Here is an 8,366-nt window from a genome sequence, read left to right as displayed (position 1 = left end):
ATGAAACTTTCTCGTGGCCCCGCCATGAGATCTAAGATTGTGAAGTTCCTAGCAGATTCAGCTACTTTTTCAGAGAAAATTAATTCAGGTGTTACTTACCTACGCCTGTTACTCCCAATGGAGCATAGGCCGATCACCAGCATTCTCCAACCCACTCTGTCCTAGACCCTCCTTTCAAGTTCTATCCAATTGTTATTCATTCTTCTCATATCTGTCTCCATTTCTCGGTGTAATGTGTTCGGTGGTCTTCCTCTTCTCCTTTGACCTTCAGGATTCCATGTGAGGACTTGTCTTGTGCTACAGTTGGGTGATTTCCTCAATATGTGTCCTATCCACTTCTAGAGCTTTTTCCTGATTTCTTCCTGCCCTGAAATCTGGCTTGTTCTCTCACACAGTAGGTTGTTGCTGATAGTGTCTAGTCAACGGATCCGAAGTATTTTGCGTAGACAACTGTTAATAAACACTTGTATCTTCTGGATGATGGTTTTCGTAGTTCTCCACGTCTCCGCCCCATATAGTAGAACTGCCGTGACATTTCCATCGAGTATTCAGATCTTGGTGTTGGTTGACATACAATTGTTTTGAGATGTAGATGTTCTTCAGTTGTAAATATGCTGTTCTTGCTTTGCCGATTCTCGCCCTCACATCTGCATCTGATTCACAGTGTTCAATTCAGGTGTATCACAAGAAATTCAGACAATGAATGATTGAATATCTTCCTACATTAATTGAATAGGGTAAGTGGGAGACAGTACGTAGCTCTCTGTTATCATACTTTGCCGAAAGTCCCCATATGTCTGATAAAACAAACCGTTCCTGATGATGCATGTTGTATCTTTCCAGCTTCGAAACAGGATTCTATCTCGTATCTTAAATATATCAGAAGCTAAAGGTAATCAAGCCTACAACCTTAGTCTGTGTGCTCAGAAGAAATTTGTAACAGTTCCATCATTTCTATAATCTGACAAACTTTGATCGATAATCAGTTAATTAAACGAAATATGCCCATTGAGACGCAATATAAGAAAGTTTAGAACTAGATGGAATGCGACCAGTTGTGGAATCCAAGATGTGTGATTCACCATATTTGGAACTCGTCAGCCGAATATACCGGCATCTCAGAGTTGATTTCCAATCCAGGACTCGAATTCAGTACCGTTTGCTTGAAACACTATCGTCGAAATGGTCACTCATGTGTATATTGAGCATTCTGTGAGGATTACCTTGATAAAAGCATTGCTACACAAGTTGATATAGACTACATGAAATGTGGTTAGTAGTGGAATTCATTTTGACTAAGTAGCTAAGTAGATAGTACGATGGCATTTGAAGCAAACGGTACTGAATTCGAGTCCTGGACTGCAGATATATTCAGCTGACGAGTCCAAGGTAGGACTAAACATGTTTCCTGGATTCCACTTCTTACCGCATCTCATTTAGTCTGTATTAACTTGTGTCATAATGGCTATATCCAGGCAATCCACACAAGATGCCCATATGTCTACCGAAACTTACCGAATTTCAGCCGAAAATATCAACAATGGGATAATCTTAATCATTTCAAATCGAGGAAAGATTAAGTAATTCTCATATCGTATGTTCCATTGTTGTTCTCCAACTCCTTTTACATCTCTTTTTCCTTCATATTTCGTATGGTTATTCATACAGTTCTTATTAGGTAATTTTCAAGGATTATTATTTGATTAAGTTTATCTCCCCCAAGCTTTGACCTGCTTCCTATGTTGAAATATTTATTCAAACTGTTATTATTCTTATCACTACTAGTGTAGTGAACGAGAACATTTGTAGTGCCGTGCTTTGCCAATCGTTCACCTCGATTAACCGTTATTAATACAAATCTTAACGGTGCATAAAATCGGAAGGCAAAGAGAAGCGGCAGCTACAGTTTTATTGACAAATGACACAGACCAGAAAGTTGTTATAAGCGCATGAGTAAATATCAGAGAGCGAAACAAATATGACACGCATCGGAGATGGCGAGTAAGCCAACTCACTTTAACCAATATTTATAGTCAGACAAGAATAAATGACAGACATGCGATGAATAGGGTAAGAAGGGTACACACATCTACGCTCATATAAAAATGGTCAGGGTTAATAAGTGAATAATGAACAACGCGAAAACATAACTCATGGATAGGTGAATTGACTTATCCAGAAGTTAGAATAAGGCATATGGGCTAAACATATCAACCAATACTACACACTAATAGGGAAAACCGAGTGGATTCGAACACAAAATTACAAAACATCAATGTCATGCGTGTCAAGTCCGTCTTAGTGCTGATCGAATGCTATCGATCAAATTGCAATGTGGCCACTAGTCTAGGTGGCTCGACACTGCGTGCACTATGTTGAGGTAAGATGGTGGTTGGAGGTGGTCAACAGGGAACCCTGAACCCGGGTTTCGTGCTACTTGGCACTCGTCAGCAAGGTATACCTGTATTCTTGAGGGAACTGGTGCTCCCTGACGGATTCGATCCCATGTCACTCAGCTTCACAGTCAGAGACGTTACCACTGAGCTATTTGGGCCGCGACCTGTCTCCTGTCAGACGGCACCAGTTCCCTCAAGATTACAAGTACACCTTGCTAACGAGTGCCAAATAGCACGAAACCCGGGTCCAGGGTTTCCTGTAGACCACCTCCAACCACCATCTTACATCAACTAATCATCTCAAACTTCACTATTCCTTCATTTCCACAGCATTCATTCTTTGTTTCCATTCTGTTCTCTTCAATGTGGCATAACCATACAGGTACCAATCACTCTAGTAGACCAGTCATACATCATTTGATCATTCGAAATTCCTAGACAAATTTAAATGATAATAAAATTGATAAATAAAGGTGAATTTTAACTTCTATTATCAATTCAGTATTCAGTTATATATAACATAGTTATCTAAATTATTGTTTACAGTATAACTATAATCTATAAAACTATTTATAGATTGACATCATCATATTGGAATAAAATTACATTGATAAGTTTATAAGTAGTATATCTCTAAAACACCTTTGAAGGATGTAAAAACGTTTACATATCTGGGCAGCATCATTGATGAACACGGTGGATCTGATGGAGATTTGAGGGTGCGGATTGTCAAAGCAAGAACAGCATATTTACAACTGAAGAACATCTACATCTCAAAACAATTGTATGTCAACCAACACCAAGATCTGAATACTCGATGGAAATGTCACGGCAGTTCTACTATATGGGGCGGAGACGTGGAGAACTACGAAAACCATCATCCAGAAGATACAAGTGTTTATTAACAGTTGTCTACGCAAAATACTTCGGATCCGTTGACTAGACACTATCAGCAACAACCTACTGTGTGAGAGAACAAGCCAGATTTCAGGGCAGGAAGAAATCAGGAAAAAGCTCTAGAAGTGGATAGGACACATATTGAGGAAATCACCCAACTGTAGCACAAGACAAGTCCTCACATGGAATCCTGAAGGTCAAAGGAGAAGAGGAAGACCACCGAACACATTACACCGAGAAATGGAGACAGATATGAGAAGAATGAATAACAATTGGATAGAACTTGAAAGGAGGGTCTAGGACAGAGTGGGTTGGAGAATGCTGGTGATCGGCCTATGCTCCATTGGGAGTAACAGGCGTAAGGAAGCAAGTAAGTATAACATCTTTTTAGACAATTCTACACTATATTGGAGTTTTGGCCCGGATTATTATTAAATGGTACTATCGGATATATCATTATTACCATGTTATTGTGTCACTACGTGAACTCATTTGTGATTGTTATCTCAGAAGCAGCTTACACGTAACATTCATTTCATAACAACTATTATCATCTTGCTATTTACTAAACCATTTTGTTGTAAGTGTTATTTATCTCCATTTTGCTCTACTCAAAAACAGACACAGGTTTGTAGTGTTGTTTAATTTTGGTATACCATTAATAACTGTGAGTATAGTTATATCTAAAATAGGCTACTTCATTGAGATCCACCACAGATGCACCTGGATCCGAGTTCATGTTCATTTTTGGACTCGAACCCGATACAGTTCACTTCAAACGACAGTGGGTTTACCATCTGGCTATTTAGTCCATGAGTTTTCTCGCTTGTGCAACGCTAATGAATTTAAATTTAATTTCATATGTCATAGTTTCAATTATCCTGTTGTTGATATTTAGATTGAAATTGGATGTCTTATTTCAACTTCTACCAACTAAAACTGATCACTTGGTATTGTTTGTTTGAATCTTCATATTGATGTTTAGGACATACACAAAGAAAAAAGCAAAATTCTCAAATGCAACACGGAGAACACCAACCCAATCACACTTGATGGCGAAACTCCGGAAGAGGTGGGAACATTCACGTATCTGGGAAGCATCAGTGATGAACAAGGAGGATCGGATGCAGATATAAAGGCGAGGATAAGCAAAGCAAGAGCAGCATTTCTACAATTGAAGAACATATGGAACTCCAAACAACTGTCAACTAATTTCAAAGTGAGAATCTTCAATATGAACGTCAAGACTGTCCTACTGTACGGAACTGAAACGTAGAGAACTACTACATCCATCCTCAAAAAGGTACAAGTATTTATAAATAGTTGTCTTTGCAAAATACTCAACATTCACTGGCCGGATACTATCAACAACAGCGTTTTATGGGAGAGGACAAACCAGCTTCCAGCTGAAGAGGAAATTAGGAAAAGACGTTTGAAGTGGATTGGACATACATTAAGTAAATCACCAAACTGCATCACGAGGCAAGCCCTGACTTGGAATCTGCAAGGGAAGCGGAAAAGAGGAAGGTTGAAGAATACACTGCATCGGGAAATGGAATCAGATACAAAAAGAATGAGTAGCAACGGGAAAGAACTGGAAAGGATAGCCTAGGACAAGGTTGGATAGAGAATGCTGGTGGGCGTCCTGAGCTCCTCCACGAGGGGTAACAGGCGTAAGTAAGTAAGTACTTCTAATGAAGTCTAAATTTAGAAAAGGTTATTAAGAGAATGATCGTTTTTGATGGTTCACACTAGCTAAAGACAGACAAATATATAAGTACAATAAACATTAGTGATACATGTTTTATGGTCGTTGTATACATAAGTGTAAATTTCCCATAGAATGCTCAAACTTAAGATCATTCAAATGATTTTTGAGACGTGAAGATTTTCGAGTAGATCATTCATCACTTACTTCCAGCCATAGAAACATGGTGAAGCCTAGTAGGTCGTTATGATGAAGAATGCTACATCGAAGTACGGCATAACTACCGAGGCTCAATAGCTATTTTTGCATTGTTTGTGCAGAATCATTACATCATTCTTTTATTTATTGGGCAGACTCATTCTTTCTTTCTTTTTTAACCAACAATAATTATGCAATGATTTTTTGCAGCAATCGTAATCATTTGTGGGTATAGATAGAGTGGTTGATTAGACCGATCTCCACCACCCGTGTCACCGCTCACGTTAGTCCATGAAAACAATCCCATGATCCGGGAGGCACGACGAGGACGTGTGAGTCGGGCTTTGCCTCTCGATTTTTTTGGTTTTAGCTAGATCGTATTGTGAATAACAAGATTGAATGTGTCTATTTAATCAACCCAAAGTCTTATACGTCTTATTACAGTCAGTTAGGTGATCACATTAGTACATGGAAACAGTTCCATGATCCAGGAGGCACGACGAGGACGTGTGAGTCAGTTTTCGCCTCTCAGATCATTCATTATCTGACATCATCTGATATCATCAATATATTATAGTAAATTATTTTCTTTAATCTGTAAGTATTAAAAATTACTTTTTTTTATAGAGTTGAGATCATGAGTCAATTGAAGCTAGACCACCATTGAAAACCTGGAAGCACTGGAGTCCCATAATAGGACGAAACGGCCGTCCAGTGTTTTCAGGTTTTCTATAATGGTCTAGCTTCAATGGACTCATAATCTCAACTCTATAAAATTACTTTTTTGTTTATCAATTATTGATTATTTGTGATTGAATAATCTTTATGTTTACTATATAAACGAACTAACAAATAGACGAACAAACTAAAACTCTAAACATTCCAACAACAACAACCACCACCACCACAACAACAAAAGGTTGAATCACTAGGCATAAGCGTCAAATAACTCAAATTGTTTATATTTATTATCCATTAAGATAATCACATGGTATATTTACTTTCATTGATTTAACAATGGAATGTTCGAAAAGTTCAAGGATATATTTATCTTCTCTTATATGTCGTACATATTTGGTTGCCAACATAAAAATAAATAGTAAGTTAAAATTGTATAGCATAACTAAAGTATCATTATCAGAAGGGGTGAACGCACACTACTGAGGAGTCCCACAATAGGACGAAACGGCCGTCTGGTGTTTTCAGGTTTTCGATAATGGTCTAGCTTCAATGGACTCATGCATTCAACTAGAAAGTATCATTAATAAAATCATATTTAAAGCAATTACTCCCTTTAATAAATTTCGATAGTGTAATAAGAAGACGAAGATTATCAGAACTATGTGAAAACCAACATGGACGGACCAAGACCTTAGTTACTATAGTTATTGCCCTGTGCAATACAAACAGGGTTTGATAAGGTGCTTGTTTAACAGGCTTGATCGTATTTGCACAAACGACGCTATTGATGATGATGTTAAGTTGTTAAAGAAGACATTAATGGAGAATGGTTATCTACTTAAATTTATCAATAGATGGAAAGTTCATGGCATAGTGAGACCTACTGTAGCCTTGGTGGAAAGAAGCCTGTCTAAATCACCTTACCATTTAGAGGTGATTCAAATAGCTTTTTATTGAAACAAAGGCTTAAATCAGTCATCAACAAAATGTATTGTGCAGCGAAGGTGATTATCAAAGAAAGAACGAGGTCCATGTTTTCTCCAAAACCTAAAAGACATGAAAACAATTGTGTCACATACCACTGCGTTTACCAATTTAAATATGTGTGTGGTCACACACCCCTTATGGGGGAGCATACGTCGCTCATCAGCACTCCCCACCCGAACTTGTCCTTTATAATCCTTTGACGTGTGGGCGAGAATGATAATGATTGGTTGTCTTGATGAGTCAGACATTAGATAGGATGACAGGTGTTATATGTGTTATATATATTCCCCTATCCTTATTATGTATGAACTGTTCCTTGTTGATGGACAGTTATTGATTGACTGTTCATTGTGTCGGATTTTGGTGTGGAAATATATTGACGATATAGTCAGGCTAACCTCGTGTTCTTGATCTGAGTTGTGTTGAAGTCCTGTAGAATAGACACTGGGTGGGAATCTAGTGTAGATATTCGTCTAAGGTAAATTAACGTCCCACATACGTGTAAAAAGTGAAAGGACTGTTATAACCAGAAACCCCTAGAGTCATAATCAGCATCTTTTACGTTTATAACATCCTTTCTAGTTCTTTCCAGTTGTTATTCATTCTTTTCATGTCTGCTTCCATTTGCCGATGCAATGTATTCTTCAACCTTCCTCTTTTCTGTTTCTACTCAGAATTCCAAGTTAGGGCTTGCCTCGTGATGCAGTTCGGTGGTTTACTTAATGTATGTTCGATCCACTTCCAACGTCTTTTCCTGATTTCCTCTTCAGCTTGATGCTGGTTCGTCCTCTCCCACAAACGGCTGTTGCTGATGGTATTCCGCCAGTGAATGTTGAGTATTTTGCGTAGACAAACATTTATAAATACTTGTACCTTCTTGATGATGGCTGTGATAGTTCTCTACGTTTCAGATCCGTACAGTAGGACAGTCTTGACGTTCGTATTGAAGATTCTCACTTTGAAATTAGTTGACATTTATTTCGGGTTGCATATGTTCTTCAACTGTAAGAATGCTGTCCTTACTTTGTAATGACCTGCTTTTCTCGACGAGAACGCGATTGGTATAATGGAAATAATTATTATTATAACCAATTGTACCAGTGATTGTTTTACTGTACTCGATTTTGTTTAACTGTATGAAAATCACTTCTCGTTCCGTTGTCAATCTTGTCCGTTCGAACTTTCTTGTGCTCTGCCTCGTTGGCATGTCTCCGTATTCTTTCGATACCACGAGATCGCCAATAAATATATCTTATCTGGACCAGGTACAGCCTTCTGGTTTACGAGCTAGAGAAGGAACCAAGTCGTTTCGGGCGCGTAATCTTATTGTAGTGGTGATCATAGTCAATAGAGACTCGACGCCATCTACAACTTTGCCAATCCTCGCCTTCACGTCTGTATCAGATCATCCATATTCACCGATGATGCTGCCCAGATACGTGAAACTTTCCATCTGTTCTACGGCTCCTACGTCAAGTGTGATTAGGTTGGTATTCTCT

The sequence above is a fragment of the Schistosoma mansoni genome, assembly GCF_000237925.1.
Source record: "Schistosoma mansoni, WGS project CABG00000000 data, supercontig 0151, strain Puerto Rico, whole genome shotgun sequence".
Lineage (NCBI taxonomy): Eukaryota > Metazoa > Platyhelminthes > Trematoda > Strigeidida > Schistosomatidae > Schistosoma > Schistosoma mansoni.
This window is presented reverse-complemented; position numbering follows the sequence as displayed.